Raw genomic sequence first — 22,026 nt, forward strand, 5'->3', positions numbered from 1 at the left:
TTGTGGCAAACTTTAAACAACACTTTTTATGGATATCTTTAAGAAATGGCTTTCTTCTTGCCACTCTTCCATAAAGGCCAGATTTGTGCAATATACGACTGATTGTTGTCCCATGGACAGAGTCTCCCACCTCAGCTGTAGATCTCTGCAGTTCATCCAGAGTGATCATGGGCCTCTTGGCTGCATCTCTGATCAGTCTTCTCCTTGTATAAGCTGAAAGTTTAGAGGGACGGCCAGGTCTTGGTAGATTGGCAGTGGTCTGATACTCCTTCCATTTCAATATTATCGCTTGCACAGTGCTCCTTGGGATGTTTAAAGCTTGGGAAATCTTTTTGTATCCAAATCCGGCTTTAAACTTCTTCACAACAGTATCTCGGACCTGCCTGGTGTGTTCCTTGATCTTCATGATGCTCTCTGCGCTTTTAACGGACCTCTGAGACTATCACAGTAGTCACCCCCAAAACCAATTCTTTCTTTGGCTGCCTCTCCTTCCAGTTCTCTGCTGCCAATGACTGGAACGAACTACAAAAATCTCTGAAACTGGAAACACTTATCTCCCTCACTAGCTTTAAGCACCAACTGTCAGAGCAGCTCACAGATTACTGCACCTGTACATAGCCCACCTATAATTTAGCCCAAACAACTACCTCTTTCCCTACTGTATTTAATTAATTAATTTTGCTCCTTTGCACCCCATTATTTTTATTTCTACTTTGCACATTCTTCCATTGCAAATCTACCATTCCAGTGTTTTACTTGATATATTGTATTTACTTTGCCACCATGGCCTTTTTTTTGCCTTTACCTCCCATATCTCACCTCATTTACTCACATCGTCTATAGACTTGTTTATACTGTATTATTGACTGTATGTTTGTTTTACTCCATGTGTAACTCTGTGTCGTTGTATGTGTCAAACTGCTTTGCTTTATCTTGGCCAGGTCGCAATTGTAAATGAGAACTTGTTCTCAACTTGCCTACCTGGTTAAATAAAGGTGAAATAAAAAAATAAAGAAATATTGTAATGGACACCATAGCAGTTGTTTGCTAACAAATGGCTTATAATTAGTAGCTCTACTCAGTATAAGCTTGGCGATATGGCCAAAATATCATATCACCTATTTTAAAACATTTGGACGGTATTTTTGTTTTTGATTAATAAAAGTTCCAAATTTGCTTTGAGTAGTGTGTGACCCTAGGGTGGCAACACATATATTCTAAGTGATTTCAATGGGTCTTTCTTAATTCTGATTGTTTTATACAGTTCAACTCAACTTCAACCATAAAGAATTCCCTACATTTCAATCAATTTCTGCATTTCCTGCACTCATTTGAGATAATTTCCACACTACCACATAGGGCTGCATGAATTGGGCCAAAACACTAGGCCTTATTATTAACAAAATGTTACAATTGCGATTTGACTTGCGATTTAGATCAATTTCAAATATTTTTTTTGAGTTACAGTTCATTTAAGGAAATCAGTCTATTGAAATAAATAAATTAGGCCCTAATCTATGGATTTCACATGACTGGGAATACAGATAATGCATCTGTTGGTCACAGATAAAAACACAAAAAAAGTAGGTGTGTGGATCGGAAAACCAGTCAGTATCTGATGTGACCACCGTTTGCCTCATGCAGTGCGACACATCTCCTTCGCATAGAGTTGATCAGGCTGTTAATTGTGGACTGTGGAATGTTCTCCCTCTCCTCTTCAATGGCTGTGCAAAGTTGCTGGATATTGGCGGAAACTGGAAAACACTCGTACACGTCGATCCATAGCACCCCAAACATGCTCAATGGGTGACATGTCTGGTGAGTATGCAGGCCATGGAAGAACTGGGACTTATTCAGCTTCCAGGAATTGTGTTCAGATCCTTGCGTCATTGGGCCGTGCATTATTATGCAAAAAAATTAGATGATGGCGACAGATGAATGGCACGATAATGGGCCTCAGTATCTCATCACCGTATCTCTGTGCATTAAAATTGCCATCAATAAAATGCAATTGTGTTTGTTGTCTGTAGCTTATGCCTGCCCATACCATAACCCCTGTTCACAATGTTAACATCATCAAACCGCTCTCTCACACGACGCCATACACACTGTCCGTCATCTGCATGGTACAGTTGAAACGGGGATTAATCCGTCAAGAGCACACTTCTCCAGCGTGTCAGTGGTCATCAAAGGTGAGAATTTGCCACCTAAAGTCGGTTATGATGCCAACCAAACTGCAGTCCGATCAAGACCCTGGTGAGCACGCAGATGAGCCTGAGACAGTTTGTGCAGAAATTCTTCGGTTGTGCAAACCCACAGTTTCATCAGCTGTCCGGGTGGCTGGTCTGAGACTATCATGCAGGTGAAAAAGCTGCATGTGGAGGTCCTGGGCTGGCGTGGTTACACATGGTCTGTGGTTGTGAGGCCAATTGAACGTACTGAAAAAACAACACTGAAGATGGCTTATGTTAGAGAAATGAACATTTAATTATCTGGAAACAGCTCTGGTGGGCACTCCTGCAGTCAGCATTGCAATTGCACGCTCCCTCAATTTGAGACATCTGTGGCATTGGGTTGTGGTGACACGACTGCACATTTTAGTGGCCTTTTATTGTCCCCAACACAAGGTGCACCTGTGTAATCAGCTTATTGATATGCCACACCTGTCAGGTGGATAGATTATATTGGAAAAGGAGAAATGCTCACTAACAGTGATGTAAACTAATTTGTGCAAAACATTTGAGAGAAATAAGCTTTTAGTGTGTATGGAAGTGTGTATGAAACATTTCTGGGATCTTTTATTTCAGCTCATGAAACATGGGACCAACACTTTACATGTTTATTCTAATTCTATAGTTAGAATATAAAAATAAAATAAGAAAATAAGAAAGTGATGGTCAGTGTTTCCTACAATCTTTGGCTACATTAAATGTTTCTTCATCTAGCCAACATATTCATGCATCACCTATTCCTCTTTGATTTAGGAGATACTGTTACACAAACAACATGCTGATTTAGGCCTACACCAGCACTGGTATCAGGATGAATTAGCTTGTTGATGAAGTGTAAACAACATTGTTGTCCTGCATGTGCTACATTGACCATGCAGACGGAACGCAAGGGTCTCGTGGTCAAGCAACAATTATTTTTAATTTTACCACTTTTTTTCCCCAATTTCGTGGTATCCAATTGTTTTTTAGTAGCTACTATCTTGTCTCATCGCTACAACTCCCGTACGGGCTCGGGAGAGACTAAGTTTGAAAGTCATGCGTCCTCCGATACACAACCCAACCAGGTCGCTGGAAGCCAGCCGCACCAATTTGTCGGAGGAAACACCGTGCACCTGGCAACCTTGGTTAGCGCGCACTGCGCCCGGCCCGCCACAGGAGTCGCTGGTGCGCGATGAGACAAGAATTTCCCTACCGACCAAACCCTCCCTAACCCGGACGACGCTAGGCCAATTGTGCGGACGGTTACGACAGAGCCTGGGCACGAACCCAGAGTCTCTGGTGGCACAGCTGACTTAACCACTGCGCCACCCAGGAGGCTACAAATGCGCTCCTTGAGTGACATGGGGAGGGGCTAAGTCTGTGTGGAAAGTGGCACGGAGAGTGCGGACAGGGATGACCAAAGTAGCGGTGTAAACTATAAAAATGGATGTTACACACGGCGTATCACATTTAACATACCAACTTTCAAATTCAGTTATATAAGGTAAAGTGAAAAACCCTAACTGTTCCATGCAGCAATACCGGTATATGGTAAAATACGGTATATCGTCCAGCCCTACTTATAGCTGTGTCTCTCTACTATGACATTCTTATGACTTTGACATGAGTGTTATAGCATGGTCATGATAGTAAGTGTTAACTGTTATTGTAATGAACACCAAGTCCATGTAGTTGACAATGGACTGACCCTAACATATATTTATGTAGTTGGTTCTGTATATTAACAAATATACATGAGTTCTAACTTTAATTTAATTTCTAACATAAGTTGTTAGTTTACAATTGTACAGCTTATGCTTCCTGCGTATAAAAGCCACGACGGATGCTGGAATGCCCCAATGCAAGATTAGTACTTTCTGTGAGTCACATGGTAGAGGAACATGTTGCCTGTAGCCTACTGTAAGCTGTAAGTGGCACTTCACTTTTTAATATGGGAAACGGCTGTGAGGATTCTTCTTCAACATATCAATTATATGTGGAAATATGTGTTTAAGTGAACATTAGCAAGCTAGCAGCTTGATGAAACCAAGTGAATTCTCTCCTCCAACTCTCCCCGGATTTAGCTTGTGGCTATCACTGTCTAGCTGGCTAGGTTTAGGATATTTACTAGTCCATACCAGTGACCAACTTAGCTATGAATTCGATATATGGCAATACACAAAATCTATCTCTCTTATTTTTCCAACCACAAAGAAATGGTCACAAATTGATTCAAAAAAAGAAAAAGAGGACAAGGATAGCTAGCTGTTAGCAGCTGCCTCTTCAACGAGAAGAGACTGTGGCGACATTGATCCTAAAATCAAAAAATAAACTTCCACCCTCCAAAGAAAGCATGGCTCTCAGGCTTCCCCGAAATGCCGGCAGATCCGGATCCATGGCCGAAGCGTGGCATTTCAGTTGCGCCCGCACCTGGCAAGCTGTATAGGTAACTCCCCCGGAGCCACAGAATGGCCAAATTACCACAACATGCAGCCCCCACAAACACCTTGTAAAACTTGCTCTATACAGAAATGGTGACATCCATCACGGCCAAAATTATTATTTCCCATAGGCTTGTACTGTCTATAGAAAACGTTGGTGAACATAACTTAAAATTTAAGCCTATGCAACATGAATAAAAACAGTTCGGTAGGACTGAAGTTTGTGCAGTAGGCCATATACTGTATTAACACGGCCTATTGGCCATGTGCTTGGCCTGACAATATTGTTCTTTTTTATTATAATTCAAAACTCAAGCTTTGATAACAAAATGGAGCTGTTGTTGTATCACTTGCGAGGCACAGCTTTTTTATTTTACTAGACTGATGGTACTGTACCTACATCTATTGGTCAGTCTCAACGGGAGGGAGGGAGGGAGGGAGGGAGCGAGCAGCAGAGGGTCTGCCTCTCACTGTCCCTGCTCTCTCCTTTCCTCCATTGAGACTGACCAGAGTGGGGAAACCATCCTCCCACTCCTTTTAAATTGCTGAACTGCCTGTTTGGACAGTATGTCAGGCTTAGATTGGGTTGTTTTGATAGTTCTGCGGCTTCTATGCGTCGAGAAAATGGTTTTGTATTGATTTCAACAATCTGAGGAAGCCCTATTGTCCGGGGAGGGAGTGTGTCAGTGTGGAGTTGGGATGGAAAGAGGAAAAATTGAGGGGAGGAGGGCGAGGGAGGCAGATAGATAAATAGAGAAAAAGAGTGAGAGAACGTGGACAAGAGATATAGTGAGAGGAAGAGTGCGGGTCTGAAGGAAATATGGTGATGCTGCATATTTGCATCGCAGCCCTGGTTTGAGTGGAATTTGTCCATTCTCTTTCTAAGGGCTGTAGTGGTTAACTGCGAAATGGATTGTGTAAGCAGATCTCCTCAGACAGAGCTAGGCCTCCTTCAAACTCAATGGCCTTGTTAGAATACTTAAATGCATCCTTCCTTGTTTCCTTGAGGTAATCAACAGATCTATAAGTGATTGGATAGATGAAAGCAAGTTTACCACCCCATTATTTTCACTCATCCAACCAATTCCGATCTGTGATTATTTCAAGAAAGGGAGGGAAGGATGCATTTTGAAGTATTCCAACTGGGCCATTGGATTTTCCTGCATTTCATCAGCGACCTTAACTTTCAGGGGTGTATTCACTAGAAACCAAACAGAAGAAAACAAATGAAACAAGGAGGGACCTGCCTGAATTTGTCCAATAGAAACTATCGTTGCGAAACATTTTGCTACGGTGTGCACTGAATACACCCCAAGTTCAGCTCAACCGGAACTCTTTGAAGTTTGGGGCCGAACTTTGAATAGACATTGACTGAATGTGGTCCAGCAGCAGCCATTGTGTAGAGAGTGTAGTGAAGAGCCTACTTGGCATCCAGTCATCTCAGTCCATTTAAGCCATCCGGAGGCACGGCTATGGAGGGATGCGTTTAATTTGGTTAAGGTGATTAACACTTTAGCTTACTAATCCTCTTGTCTTGAGCCTTGTTGGCCTGCCTTCTTCACAGCACGTACTACTCTCTCTCTTTCTGTTTCTCTCTTTCTCTGCCTCTCCCGTTCTCTCTTCTCCTCTTCCTAGCCTATTAGATACTAAACTGTTACATACAGTGCCTTGCGAAAGTATTCGGCCCCCTTGAACTTTGCGACCTTTTGCCACATTTCAGGCTTCAAACATAAAGATATAAAACTGTATTTTTTTGTGAAGAATCAACAACAAGTGGGACACAATCATGAAGTGGAACGATATTTATTGGATATTTCAAACTTTTTTAACAAATCAAAAACTGAAAAATTGGGCGTGCAAAATTATTCAGCCCCTTAAGTTAATACTTTGTAGCGCCACCTTTTGCTGCGATTACAGCTGTATGTCGCTTGGGGTATGTCTCTATCAGTTTTGCATATCGAGAGACTGAAATGTTTTCCCATTCCTCCTTGCAAAACAGCTCGAGCTCAGTGAGGTTGGATGGAGAGCATTTGTGAAGAGCAGTTTTCAGTTCTTTCCACAGATTCTCGATTGGATTCAGGTCTGGACTTTGACTTGGCCATTCTAACACCTGGATATGTTTATTTTTGAACCATTCCATTGTAGATTTTGCTTTATGTTTTGGATCATTGTCTTGTTGGAAGACAAATCTCCATCCCAGTCTCAGGTCTTTTGCAGACTCCATCAGGTTTTCTTCCAGAATGGTCCTGTATTTGGCTCCATCCATCTTCCTGTCAATTTTAACCATCTTCCCTGTCCCTGCTGAAGAAAAGCAGGCCCAAACCATGATGCTGCCACCACCATGTTTGAGAGTGGGGATGGTGTGTTCAGCTGTGTTGCTTTTACGCCAAACATAACGTTTTGCATTGTTGCCAAAAAGTTCAATTTTGGTTTCATCTGACCAGAGCACCTTCTTCCACATGTTTGGTGTGTCTCCCAGGTGGCTTGTGGCAAACTTTAAACGACACTTTTAATGGATGTCTTTAAGAAATGGCTTTCTTCTTGCCACTCTTCCATAAAGGCCAGATTTGTGCAATATACGACTGATTGTTGTCCTATGGACAGAGTCTCCCACCTCAGCTGTAGATCTCTGCAGTTCATCCAGAGTGATCATGGGCCTCTTGGCTGCATCTCTGATCAGTCTTCTCCTTGTATGAGCTGAAAGTTTAGCGGGAAGGCCAGGTCTTGGTAGATTTGCAGTGGTCTGATACTCCTTCCATTTCAATATTAACGCTTGCACAGTGCTCCTTGGGATGTTTAAAGCTTGGGAAATCTTTTTGTATCCAAATCCGGCTTTAAACTTCTTCACAACAGTATCTCGGACCTGCCTGGTGTGTTCCTTGTTCTTCATGATGCTCTCTGCGCTTTTAACGGACCTCTGAGACTATCACAGTGCAGGTGCATTTATACGGAGACTTGATTACAGACAGGTGGATTGTATTTATCATCATTAGTCATTTAGGTCAACATTGGATCATTCAGAGATCCTCACTGAACTTCTGGAGAGAGTTTGCTGCACTGAAAGTAAAGGGACTGAATAATTTTGCACGCCCAATTTTCAGTTTTTGATTTGTTAAAAAAGTTTGAAATATCCAATAAATGTCGTTCCACTTCATGATTGTGTCCCACTTGTTGTTGATTCTTCACAAAAAAATACAGTTTTATATCTTTATGTTTGAAGCCTGAAATGTGGCAAAAGGTCGCAAAGTTCAAGGGGGCCGAATACTTTTGCAAGGCACTGTATTCAGTTTGTTGAGGTCTCTCTCTTTTCTCTCTATCCCTCGCCATTCATCTCTCAGTAGGCATATATATCTCTTGGCATGTCTTTCTCATGGTATGAGATTAAAATCAAAAGTCTACCCTTAGCTAGGAGACAGTGAGGCCATCCTTTTCATGTGTCAATACAAAGCATCTATTTTACAGTATCAATTAACTGTCTTTGTATAAAAAGCCTGTTGCGAAACACAAGACGGCGCCAATGTTTTTTTCCTCAACGAACCCTCAAAAATGTTGTCACCCAATCCTTTCACACTTAGAATTTTTCATCAATTATTTACCCGAGTCCCACAACTGGGCCATTGTCCCTTCCTGTTCCGCTATTACAGCGCCGAGATTGGAATCTCCCCATGCGGACCAACCGGGGCTCACAACCCTGACGTTGAACACCTCTGGCTCTGATAAATCGCCGGCAGTGCTTTATTTGAAGGGTATGTACATAAGGCCTTCATAACACATTCATAAGAGGTATATGAGCTGTTCATAAATTCTTATGTCACAACTGCTTTAAAATAGCCTAACACTTTGTTTAAATGTGTTGTCACAATGCCTTGCTACAAAAGCACTACTTAATTGACATTACATAAGTTGATAAATGATGTCACATAACCAGACCCTAAACCCATCTCCTTATTTTGTGCTTGAATGACATGCTTATGACATCTCTATGTAGGCATTATAAAGAAGCTTTTAAATAATGAATACATTTTTCTAACATTACAGAATGGAGTTAATGGTCAGACACTGAAATCACACTAGACTGTCGTTCACAGGCACTTTGTATGAACTTGTATCCACATCCGGGAATCATCTAAAACACCCTATTCAGGAGTCAAATGCTGAGAATAATTAAAGGCCTCCTTTTTTTCTGTCTTAGTACCCTTTGGGCCCCCCCATCTACCCCATTTCTGTTTTAGCACCCTTTGGGCCTCCCATCTACCCCATTTCTGTCTTAGCACCCTTTGGGCCTCCCATCTACCCCATTTCTGTCTTAGCACCCTTTGGGCCTCCCATCTACCCCATTTCTGTCTTAGCACCCTTTGGGCCTCCCATCTACCCCATTTCTGTCTTAGCACCCTTTGGGCCCGCTCTTCTACCCCATTTCTTTCTTAGCACCCTTTGGGCCCCCCATCTACCCCTTTTGTGTCTTTCTGGCTATAGTTAGCAGTAAGGATGTGCATCTTTCCCTTACAAGACAATTCAAAACGTATCTATTGGCCTCTGATACGATACAGGAACGATACATTTTAGTTTGAATTAATTTGGTGCAATGCGGTTTGATTAGATGAACGAATCAAAGCAATTCGGTACAAAACGATTCAGCGCACAAACATTTGTTGCATAAACCCATTCATTTTCCATTGTAAATTCAAAACCGCTGCTGATGGAACTCCGGTGCAAGGCCTCTGAGCTGGATCTGTCTGAGCTGACCTCTCTCCCCGTCTGTCTGTCTGTGTGTAAGAATTATATACATGTGTATGGTATGTGTAGGCACCTGTACTGAGCCATAATGGAAACAGGGCATCTACCACCACCCCACTATCAGATAAGGGGGGCAATGTTTGCTTTTTGATCTGAAATTGACATCACCCACTAATTAATTTGTCATTTTTGCAGATTCAGAGTGTTTGAGCTAGTAATGTAATACATTTTTATCTTTAAAATAAATCTGACATAGCCAATGAACATATAGCACAACTTTGGGTTCCATGCCCCATCTCAAAATCGAATGGTTCAGACCTTCTGGAGGTTTTCTGTCCTCGTTCTGAAATTATAAACTTTACCCTGTATATCTAAATAAATGACCATATACACCGAATGTTTAAAGCAAAACTACCAAAACTATTGCTGATGGTAAACCTGAACAATCAAAAATGGAATGTAGATTAAGCCCTTATCAGCAGGTAGACTATAGCTAGGTGAGAGACATTTCTCAGGCAGTAGCTTAGGCTACTTTATTCCTTGCATAACTTTCAACAGCGCATTTGATTACAATAACCTAGCAAATTACGTTGGTCGTCACTCAACTAATAACGCCTAATAATGAGCAAGCCTTTTTACAATTTTTTTAATGCTGAAGGTGATGCGCGGCCTATCTCTTGGTCAGCGTGCGAAGCAGCGCACAGTTTGACTAGGCTACTGATAATGTCCGGGTTGTTTGGCATGCAAAATTACTTGTTGATCAATGACTGTTAACACGGTTGCTTAGTTCGACACAGACGCACAAAAGATTAGGTATTTTCGTAAAGGTAGGAAGTAATATGACCAAAATATGCTCCCCCTGAGCTCTTAACGGACCTGTTCTTCAGTAGTCCTGAAAACCCAACCCTAAGCAACAGTGATTTAGGGTATGGTTTCAATGATGGACTCTTTAGGTATAGAGTAACTACGTCACTGCCTACGTCACTATTTTATCTGCTTGAATAAAATACAAAATAGTAGCTAGCAAGATGGAGATCAGTGAGTGCATTTCACAAGTGGCTAGTTTGCTTCAGCTACCTTCACTAAAACCACTGCAAAGGTTTTGCCTGCAATCTTAAGTTTCGAATTGCGAAGTTCTGGCATGTCTGACTCATGATTTGTTGGGAAATTGTTTGTCTGAAGAGAACCCACCCTGGAATTATTATAATTTTTTCTTATCTAAGTTGCCAAAGGAGTCCTTCATTGAAACCAGCCCTAGTCACTGTTGCCTAGGGTTGGATTTTAGAGAGTAGTTCATCAAGCCTTGAAGTTGGAAGACATTGCACTAGCAACATCAATATCGCCGGTTCAATTCCTCCAGTGATCACATGCATTTACTAAACTATATGTTGCTTTGGATATAAAGCATCTACTAAGTGACATGTTTTATTATATTAGAAATATGTCATTCTGAGTGTCTGTCATAAGTACACTAACTCGGCTGGATTATATCAAAACAACATTAAAAATCGTTGGCAGTATTTTGGTTTACATTTTTATGGGTTACATATTTCAGATGTGAGTCTACTTGGTATTTTTTTTATGGTTGCTACCCAAAACCATACCTCGGTTTTACTTGACTCAGGAAAACGTTAAAGGGTTAGTTCACCCAAATTACTAAATGATCTATTGGTTTCCTTACCTTGTAAGCAGTCTATGGACAAGGTGTCTTGCTTTGGTTTTGTTTACCTGGCAACTGTCTCCAAGTGCTAACTTCTTAGCATTTAAGGGACAAGTACAATGCAAGTCGATGCATTCCACTTTTTAATTTGGGTGATCTATCCCTTTAACACGTTAAATACTGCATGGATGCCTTCTCTCCACTGTGAGTACAAGTTCAAAAGAGGTCTTCTCTTTCCTCACCATGAAAAGTTAACATTAGCCACCCCTATCTGTCATACTCCCTTTGTAAACAAAGCTGCTGGATCAATGGTAGGTATTATTTCACTCAGACCAGGAAGTGTGTGGAATTCCACAGCACTGCTATGAGCAGGCATGCAGAAGGAAAATAGGGTAATTCTGCGTGAAAAGGGAACAAAATGTGACTTATTTCTCCATAATCCATTTGGAGACAGATGTGAAATAGATGATAAACATATTTCCTCCAAAGGACATTTCTATGGATTGCATTTCAGGAAAGTCCATAACGTCAGGGTTATTAGTTGCTCCATTTTCACATTAAATGACATGTCTCTGATGTTTGAGTTTTGACATTCAGGACTAGATTGATCAGACACAGATAGCATGTCTCTCTGCATTTCTGGATAATTTTCCCATCTGTTGTTCTTACGAACAATGACAGTAATTACATGACCTATTAAACACGACAAAACCGCTATAACTGACGTCATCCAAAAGCAACACGGATACATATTGCCGTGAACATAGATACATGTTTTATCTCTCTCCTTTTCTCGAAATGCAGTGAAATAAATTCTGCCTTGGTGCAAAGAAAAGGTTGCTCCAGATTCTCCTCTACAGTCGGTGCGAACCCTGTGGCCCCTGGGGCTCGTGTTGCGTTGGCCTATGTTGTGATTTATTTTCTCCGGCTGTAATTACCTGAGATGGCAGCCAAATGCCCTGCTGTGCCCTGCACCTGTGCTGCCTGAGCTAGACTGAGTACATGTCACTGGGACGGAGGAGAGTTGGGTCAGCGTTCCCAATTGGGGCGGGGGGGCAGCCTGCAGGGGGAAGGTTGGCAGAAGGAGTAGAGGTTGGAGTTTTTAGACAGGTGTTAGTAAAGGTTTCATGGCCTACCCCTTTACCCCTGTGACGGCAGTGGGTAATGATTTTGCCTCCATCTGTACCTTGCACCTGTGTTGCCTTGGCTGAGTGGCGTTGGAGCGGTTGGGGTCTGTGGGAAAAGAGCCATGGGCAGCCTGCAGGGGAAGGTTGGAAGGAGTGGGGGTTGGAGTTCTTAGAGAAGTCGGTGCAGAAATAGGTGTGGGCCAGTCAGAGTAAAGGTTTCACGATCTGTCGTCTGCTGCTGCTTTTCCTCTTCTTTGCCACCATGACTGCGGTGGAAGGTTGGGTAATGTTGGTCGTGGAATGTTGCAGAGTGTGTGTTTGCAGTGGCATTTGCTGTAGGCTGATTTGCTTTAATCACTCGTGGACAGACTACGTAACATAAATGTTATTGTGGCGTCTATCAACAGACTGGCATGCGATGACTAGCGAGGAACATAGTTCCAGTTCACTGGGTTTGAGTCACTGGTTATATCGTGGAATCACACTATCGCAGGGCTGGCATCCTTTGAATTTCGGGACGGGGAGGTGACATTTTGGCCCCTGAGACTTTCAGAGAGGGGTATGAAGCCACCAAAGACTTTCCAGTTTATAATCTAACACTTCTCCCCCCAGAACCTAATCAAGTACTTTGTGTGATTTTCTTGGTTCAGGGTTACTGAAATTATGTTCTCTTGAGAGCTATGGAGTCTTGTTCTCTGCCCTTTGCCAGTGGCCCTTGACGATCAGAAATCTGAAAAGCCGGGATAGGTGGATCAACACCTATTATCTAACTTAACTCACCCCTCCTAAACTAAACCCTAATCCTAAACCAATTTTGATTAACCTTTGAATCTGCCGGCTAAATGTCTGCCTTTAAATCAAATCAAATTGTATTGGTGACATACACATGGTTAACAGATGTTATTGCGAGTGTAGCGAAATGCTTGTGCTTCTAGTTCTGACAGTGCAGCGATATTTAACATGTAATCTAACAATTCCACAACAAATATCTAAAACACATAAATCTAAGTAAAGGAATGGAATAAGAATATATACATACAGTTGAAGTTGGAAGTTCACATACACCTTAGCCAAATACTTTAAACTCAGTTTTTCACAATTCCTGACATTTAATCCTAGTAAAAATTCCCTGTTTTAGGTCAGTTAGGATCACCACTTTATTTTAAGAATGTGAAATGTCAGAATAATAGTAGAGAGAATGATTTATTTCAGCCTTTATTTATTTCATCACATTCCCAGTTGGTCAGAAGTTTTCATACACTCAATTAGTATTTGGTAGCATTGCCTTTAAATTGTTTAACTTGGGTCAAACGTTTTGGGTAGCCTTCCACAAGCTTCCCACAATAAGTTGGGTGAATTTCGGCCCATTCCTCCTGACAGAGCTGGTGTAACTGAGTCAGGTTTTTAGGCCTCCTTGCTCGCACACACTTTTTCAGTTATGCCCACAAATCTTCTATATGATTAAGGTCAGGGCTTTGTAATGTTCACTCCAATACCTTGATTTTATTGTCCTTAAGCCATTTTGCCACAACTTTGGAAGTATGCTTGAGGTCATTGTCCATTTGGAAGACCCATTTGCAACCAAGCTTTAACTTCTTGACGGATGTCTTGAGATGTTGCTTCAATATATCCACATAATTTTCCTACCTCATGATGCCATCTATTTTGTGAAGTGCACCACTCACTCCTGCAGCAAAGCACCCCCACAACATGATGCTGCCATCCCCGTGCTTCATGGTTGGGATGGTGTTCTTCGGCTTGCAAGCCTCCCCCTTTTCCTTCAAACATAACAATGGTCATTATGACCAAACAGTTTTTGTTTCATCAGACCAGAGGACATTTCTCCAAAAAGTATGATATTTGTCCCCATGTGCAGTTGCACATCGTAGTCTGGCTTTTTTTATGGCGGTTTTGGAGCAGTGGCTTCTTCCTTGCTGAGCGACCTTTCAGGTTATGTCGATATAGGACTCGTTTTACTGTGGATATAGATATTTTTGGAGGGTACAATAGTGTTGAATGCTGATCTTTAGTCAATGAACAGCGTTCTTACATATTTATTCCTCTTGTCCAGATGGGACAGGGTAGTGTGATGGCGATTGCGTCGTCTGTGGACCTATTGGGGCGGTAAGCAAATTGAAGTGGGTCTGGGTGACAGGTAAAGTGGAGGTGATATGATCCTTGACTAGTCTCTCAAAGCATTTCATGATGACAGAAGTGAGTACTACGGGGCGGTAGTCATTTAGTTCAGTTACCTTTGCCTTCTTGGGTACAGGAACAATGCTAGCAATCTTGAAGCATGTGGGGACAGCAGGGAGAGATTGAATATATCCAGAAACACACCAGCCAACTGGTCTGCGCATGCTCTGAGGGTAGGAATGCCGTCTGGGCTGGCAGTCTTGCGAGGATTAACACGTTAAAATGTCTTACTCACGTTGGCCATGGGGGAGGAGAGCCCCCTGTCCTTGGCAGCGGGTCGTGTCGGTGGCACTGTATTATCCTCAAAGCATGCAAAGTTTAGTTTGTCTGGAAGCAAGACGTCGGTGTCCAGGACGGGGCTGGTTTTCCTTTTGTAATCTGTGATTGTCTGTAGACCCTGCCACATTCGACTCATGTCTGAGCCGTTGAATTGTGACTCCTCTTTGTCTCTATACTGACATTACACTTGTTTGATTGCTTATTTTCTGTGTTTTGATTTTCCCGTCTAGTAATAACTTGTATTGACGGTAGGCTTATTGCATTTCTCTACAATAAAATTCACATATTATCGAAATGATTATTCCCTGATCCTGAATGACCACATGGTGGTTTTCAATCCATAATGATTTGAACACATGAAACATGAGTTTCCTTGAGACCGACAATTCCTTACTAGACAGGTCGGGATAAACAACAGAATACTACACATTTGTCCCATTAGACCAGAATCTCAAAAAACTGAAGTCATCATGACTATGCACATTTTATCTGTAGCTATTTAATGGCCCAGTGCAGTCAAACGTGATTTCCTGTGTTTTATATTTATTCCCATACTATGAGGTTGGAATAATACTGTGAAATTCCAGCCTGTTTTGGTGGGATGGAGTTTTTGCCTGCCTGGTGTCATCACCTTAATAGACCAATAAGAAATAGAGTTTCAAATCGGTTTACCAGTAACAGCTAGTTTTCAGTTTTCCTCTCCCAACTCAGACCATTCCTCGACAGTCCTCGCAAAATTCTTGCTTGAGAAATTGCTCTTTGCTTAAAAAATATTGTTGTTTCTTTTTGACCATTTTAATTAAAAGTGATCACGGTAAGGTACTTAATTGTTACCCAGAAATGATTTGATATTCAGATAAAAATGTCTGAATTGGACCTATGGGTCGAGCCCCGTTTCCAAAACACATCCTTCTCAAGGTGTGCTCTTGGTCAGCTCTTCATCGATCGCCCGAGGCTTTCTGTGTGTGTTTTTGGAGACTGGTCGATGTGCTCCCCCTCTGTCTTGTTTGTCTTCCAGGCTCGGAACGTCACCACAGGGGAGCTGGCGGCCATCAAGGTCATCAAACTGGAGCCCGGTAAGAATCTTTGCCTCCCTCTTCTCCCACTCTGGGGTTAAGTTTCCCCTACGTACAGATCTAGCATCAGCTAGACTGTCCTATTATTCCATTTGACTCAAGTCTTCTCTCCCCCACCATTCTACTTCTCCAGTCATACTGTGCCTGTTTATGAGACCCACTAAACATTTGGAATAATTGACTTAAGACCCTAGGCAAAATACAAAAGTGTAATGCAAATGAAGCCCACCTGAATGCCCCAGGTTCATATGCATACAGTATATTATGACCAAGTGAGAGCATAACATTAGTGGTTATGTTGGTTGGAGCATGTTGTTTACAGTAGAGTTGCGGGTTTAAATCCTGTATAGGTCACACACTGGCCTTATTAGTGTAAAAGGCATCTGCATCATACCTACCATATAATTTGTCACGTTTTTATTCTAGCCCAGCATTAACACAAAATATTCAGAATAGGGTTAACAAATTCCTTATTTCGGGAATCTGCCATCCAGGATATCTGGAAAAACCTGGGAATTTTGGGAGAATTACCAGAATTTTGGCAACTGGACGGGATTGGGAGTCCCATAGGGAGGCGCACAATTGGCCCAGCGTCGTCCGGGCCGTCATTGTAAATAAGAATTTGTTCTTAACTGACTTGCCTAGTTAAAGAAAGGTTACACACACACACACACACACACTACACTGACTAAAAAGTTATTTTGTTGGCATTTACGTATGTCCCCATTACCAGTAAAACATAATCAAAACCCATTTCTTTCACTTACTTGCTGTACTGTTTTGTTGGTCATTTGTTCATTCGTTTCAGTATTAACCAGGAATTCTATGGAACGCTGTTTGGGTCTTTGCGTGTCAAAAATTATACACGTGTCAAATAACACTATTTGATTTGTCAAATAACACTATTTGACCAATCAAAACCTGAATATGACTGCATGTCACATAATAACTTAAAGCGTTCATAAATGTGTTACGTAGTTATTACACAGTCACTCTATTTCATATGTCACAACGATTTATCGATACATATGCTATGATGCTGGTAAAGTTGTCTTGCGCACCTAACCCCAGGGTTAAGTAGCTAGCTAGCTATTTATTTTCATAAGCTGAAGTTTAATTTCAATAGGCGAACAACAAGTGGCTACCTAGCGAATACTTACTCCCAAGGATTTCTAAATCATTGCTAAGAATAATGAAAATGACTGCAGTTTCTACTGGTCTTTGTTTTCAGACTGGTTGTATTGGTGCTAGCTAGGTACCAAGCTAAAGCTAGCTACCCCAGAAGTTGCGGACGAACTAATTATGCTTTATTACCAACGCGGTATTGTAAACACATCGTTCGTTGCCGGTATTTGCTTGTTGCAGACTTCTTTGTACAGATTTGACAGTGCTACTGTATCTTTTTTGACACGTAAAGACCCAAACGGCGTTCCACAGTATGTTTGTCGTGACGCTAATAGCAGTGATGCTATTAGTGTGTAACTCCGGTAGGGCAACATCTGAAAAATATTGCACTTGGTAGTGTGTACCGGTGCTCGACCAGTCGGCGAAAGCCAACATCACCCACGACAGAGAACGGTTGATTGTCAGGGGCATTGAATTCCATTATCTTGGCTTTAATGGATTTTGCCTTTGAGTTGTCTCGCTGAAATGTTCTTACTCTTTCAAATTACTTGTTGACTGCTTGATCCATACAGCAGACATTGTGGTCCAGGTAAGGAATGTATAACGCAAAATTTTACGTGGCCTCATTACGGCATACGTTATATGCGTTATAGGTATGCAAGGTTTTTAGCATCAGCGTTAAACTAGACATCGGGCCGATACCGATTTTGGCATTTTTAGCTAATATCGTTCGATTCCGATAAGTTCACCGATATATTGTGCATTAGAGGTCGACCGATTATGATTTTTCAAAGCCGATACCGATTATTGGAGGACCCCCCAAAAAAAGGCCCATACCGATTAATTGGCCAATTTTTATATATATATTTGTAATAATGACAATTACAACAATACTGAAAAAATAAAAGTGTCAAACTTAATATAATCCATCAATAAAATCTATTTAGTCTCAAATAAATAATGAAACTTGTTCAATTTGGTTTAAATAATGCATAAACAAAGTGTTGGAGAGGAAAGTAAAAGTGCAATATTTGCCATGTAAAAAGCTAATGTTTAAGTTCCTTGCTCAGAACATGAGAACATATGAAAGCCAGTGGTTCCTTTTAACATGAGTCTTCAATATTCCTAGGTAAGAAGTTTTAGATTGTAGTTATATAGGACTAGTTCTCTCTATACCATTTGTATTTCATTAACCTTTGACAATTGGATGTTCTTATAGGCACTATACTATTGCCAGCCTAATCTCGGGAGTTGATAGGCTTGAAGTCATAAACAGCAAGAGATGCTGGAAAATGCAGGAATGTGCTGTTTGAATGAATGCTTACGAGCCTGCTGCTGCCTTCCACCGCTCAGTCAGACTGCTCTATCAAATATCAAATCGTAGACTTAATTATAAACACACAGAAATATGAGCCTTAGGTCATTAATATGGTCAAATCTGGAAACGATCATTTCGGGGGGGAAAAAAACATTTTCCTTCAGTGAAATACGGAACCGTTCTGTATTTTATCTAACGGGTGGCATCCCGAACTCTAAATATTGCTGTTACATTGCACAACCTTCAATGGTTATGTCATAATTATGTACAATTCTGCCAAATTACGGTCTTTGTTAAGAAGAAATGGTCTTCACACCGTTTGCATACCCTGACTCTGCTTGCACAGAACGCAAGAAAAGTGACGCAATTTCCCTAGTTAAAAGAAATTCATGTTAGCAGGCAATATTAACTAAATATGCTGGTTTAAAAATATATAATTGTGTATTGATTTTAAGAAAGGCATTGATGTTTATGGTTAGGTACACATTGGTGCAACGACAGTACTTTTTTTGCGAATGCGCTTGTTAAATCATCATCCGTTTGGCGAAGTAGGCTGTGATTCGATGAAACATTAACAGGCACCACATCGATTATATGCAATGCAGGACAAGCTAGATGAACTCGCAATATCATCAACCATGTGTAGTTAACTAGTGATTATGTTAAGATTGATTGGTTTTTATAAGATACGTTTAATGCTAGCTAGCAACTTAACTTGGCTCCCTTGCTGCACTCGCGTAACGGGTAGTCAGCCTGCCACGCAGTCTCCTCGTGGAGTGCAATGTAATCGGCCATAATCGGTGACCAAAAATGCCTATTACCGATTGTTATGAAAACTTGAAATCGGCCCTGATTAATCTGTTGACCTCTATCGTGCATCCCTACTTTTGAGCTACGTATAACACTAATTCCAAATCAACCGATAGCCCTAACACCTCTTAATACAAAATCTGAAAGGTTCGGATACATACAGTGCCTTGCGAAAGTATTTGGCCCCGTTGAACTTTGCGACCTTTTGCCACATTTCAGGCTTCAAACATAAAGATATAAAACTGTATTTTTTTGTGAAGAATCAACAACAAGTGGGACACAATCATGAAGTGGAACGACATTTATTGGATATTTCAAACTTTTTTAACAAATCAAAAACTGAAAAATTGGGCGTGCAAAATTATTCAGCCCCCTTAAGTTAATACTTTGTAGCGCCACCTTTTGCTGTGATTACAGCTGTAAGTCGCTTGGGGTATGTCTCTATCAGTTTTGCACATCGAGAGACTGACATTTTTTCCCATTCCTCCTTGCAAAACAGCTCGAGCTCAGTGAGGTTGGATGGAGAGCATTTGTGAAGAGCAGTTTTCAGTTCTTTCCACAGATTCTCGATTGGATTCAGGTCTGGACTTTGACTTGGCCATTCTAACACCTGGATATGTTTATTTTTGAACCATTCCATTGTAGATTTTGCTTTATGTTTTGGATCATTGTCTTGTTGGAAGACAAATCTCCGTCCCAGTCTCAGGTCTTTTGCAGACTCCATCAGGTTTTCTTCCAGAATGGTCCTGTATTTGGCTCCATCCATCTTCCCATCAATTTTAACCATCTTCCCTGTCCCTGCTGAAGAAAAGCAGGCCCAAACCATGATGCTGCAACCACCATGTTTGACAGTGGGGATTGTGTGTTCAGGGTGATGAGCTGTGTTGCTTTTACGCCAAACATAATGTTTTGCATTGTTGCCAAAAAGTTCAATTTTGGTTTCATCTGACCAGAGCACCTTCTTCCACATGTTTGGTGTGTCTCCCAGGTGGCTTGTGGCAAACTTTAAACAACACTTTTTATGGATATCTTTAAGAAATGGCTTTCTTCTTGCCACTCTTCCATAAAGGCCAGATTTGTGCAATATACGACTGATTGTTGTCCTATGGACAGAGTCTCCCACCTCAGCTGTAGATCTCTGCAGTTCATCCAGAGTGATTATGGGCCTCTTGGCTGCATCTCTGATCAGTCTTCTCCTTGTATGAGCTGAAAGTTTAGAGGGACGGCCAGGTCTTGGTAGATTTGCAGTGGTCTGATACTCCTTCCATTTCAATATTATCGCTTGCACGGTACTCCTTGGGATGTTTAAAGCTTGGGAAATCTTTTTGTATCCAAATCCGGCTTTAAACTTCACAACAGTATCTCGGACCTGCCTGGTGTGTTCCTTGTTCTTCATGATGCTCTCTGCGCTTTTAACGGACCTCTGAGACTATCACAGTGCAGGTGCATTTATACGGAGACTTGATTACACACAGGTGGATTGTATTTATCATCATTAGTCATTTAGGTCAACATTGGATCATTCAGAAATCCTCACTGAACTTCTGGAGAGAGTTTGCTGCACTGAAAGTAAAGGGCTGAATAATTATGCACGCCCAATTTTTCCGTTTTTGATTTGTTAAAAAAGTTTGAAATATCCAATAAATGTCGTTCCACTTCATGATTGTGTCCCACTTGTTGTTGATTCTTCACAAAAAAAGACAGTTTTATATCTTTATGTTTGAAGCCTGAAATGTGGCAAAAAGTCGCAAAGTTCAAGGGGGCCAAATACTTTCACAAGGCACTGTATAAGCAATATCATGAAAACATTTGACGACAAAGTGGAGCTATTACCTTATTGCTTATACCTATCCAATCCAATCCAATTATTTCAGATCTACAAATGGGTGGCTAGGGGTTAATGTGGAGTTTAGAACATCTCATTCTGTACAGTCATATGATATTGTATTTTACTGACTCTAATAGGTATGGTGCTATTAGAATCCGAATCAAACAACGATTCAATACATCTTATTAACATTTTGGTCTTAGTCGACTTTCATAATAATTTTACAGTTAACTGTTGCTGCTATAGTCGAATCAACCCAGGGGGTGGGAACTGATGGGTGTAGGCTAGGCTCGACTAAAGAAATGTTTACTTACTTTTTCTTTCTATGAATCAACAGGGATTCACTTTGAGTTTGGCTTGTTAGACTGACAGTCAGCAGGTGGTAGGCTTGATGGACTTTGTGTGTACGGGCATGTGTGCGGTTATCTGTGCGTACGTGCATCCGTGTGTGTACAGATATGCAGCCTGAGGCTTGTGGGGTCTGATGTTCTGATGTTGCGGATGGTAAAGATTTCAGACAGGAAGCAGCCTCTGCTTTTGCGAAGCACACGTGTGTGTGTATATGACCACTAATATCGTTCGTTGCTGGTGTTTGCTTGTTTGCATACTTCTTTGTTCAGATTTGACAGTACTATTCAACTTTCAGGCAGTCCGTTAAATATACAGTACAGAATAGGATCTTGATTTGAATACCCTGTTGCTAGAGTACATTCTTACAGTACAAGACATTTAAAACGTGTGGTGTATTTGAGGTTTTTAAAAAAGCTTCTGAAGTTTGTAATTTCCACTTTGACATTTGACTTAATTTTCCATTACAAAAAATGTATCAACCCTATGAAAATGTTCATTAAATATAATCCACTTAAAAAAAATACATTTCCTGTTGCTGCAGGATTATTTTTCTGCTGTAGCAAACTGGCTCAAATGAAGTTCCTACATCTGTAGTTATCCAATGTTGACTTTCATAATTTTGTGTGCATGTGTGGCCGTATGTGTTGTTGTCCTTGTACGTGAGTGTGTTCTTCAACAACCAAAGCTATTCTTGGGCGGAAGGTTGAGGGGTCAGTCAGCATTGAACCGCCCCCTGACTCACCCAATCCTCTCCTTTTAATGTCAAACCACCTCTTTACCATATCCGCTGTGACAGCTCCTGCCTTGCTTTTGGGGTGTGTCCTAAATGGCACCCTATTCCCTTTTTTAGAAAAAATCGTGCACTACA

General features: G+C 41.3%; 1 pseudogene across 1 annotated transcript in view; it reads left to right on the forward strand.

Moving 5' to 3' along the window:
• LOC110485133 (mitogen-activated protein kinase kinase kinase kinase 3-like) overlaps positions 1–22,026 on the forward strand; it is a 100,048-nt pseudogene that overhangs the window by 11,377 nt on the left and 66,645 nt on the right. Inside the window, exon 2 of the transcript XR_016485880.1 lies at positions 15,669–15,726. The product of XR_016485880.1 is annotated as a mitogen-activated protein kinase kinase kinase kinase 3-like (transcript). The remainder of the gene's footprint in view (positions 1–15,668; positions 15,727–22,026) is intronic.

This window comes from Oncorhynchus mykiss, chromosome 13 (assembly GCF_057628025.1).
Source record: "Oncorhynchus mykiss isolate SJ-2025 chromosome 13, ASM5762802v1, whole genome shotgun sequence".
NCBI lineage: Eukaryota > Metazoa > Chordata > Actinopteri > Salmoniformes > Salmonidae > Oncorhynchus > Oncorhynchus mykiss.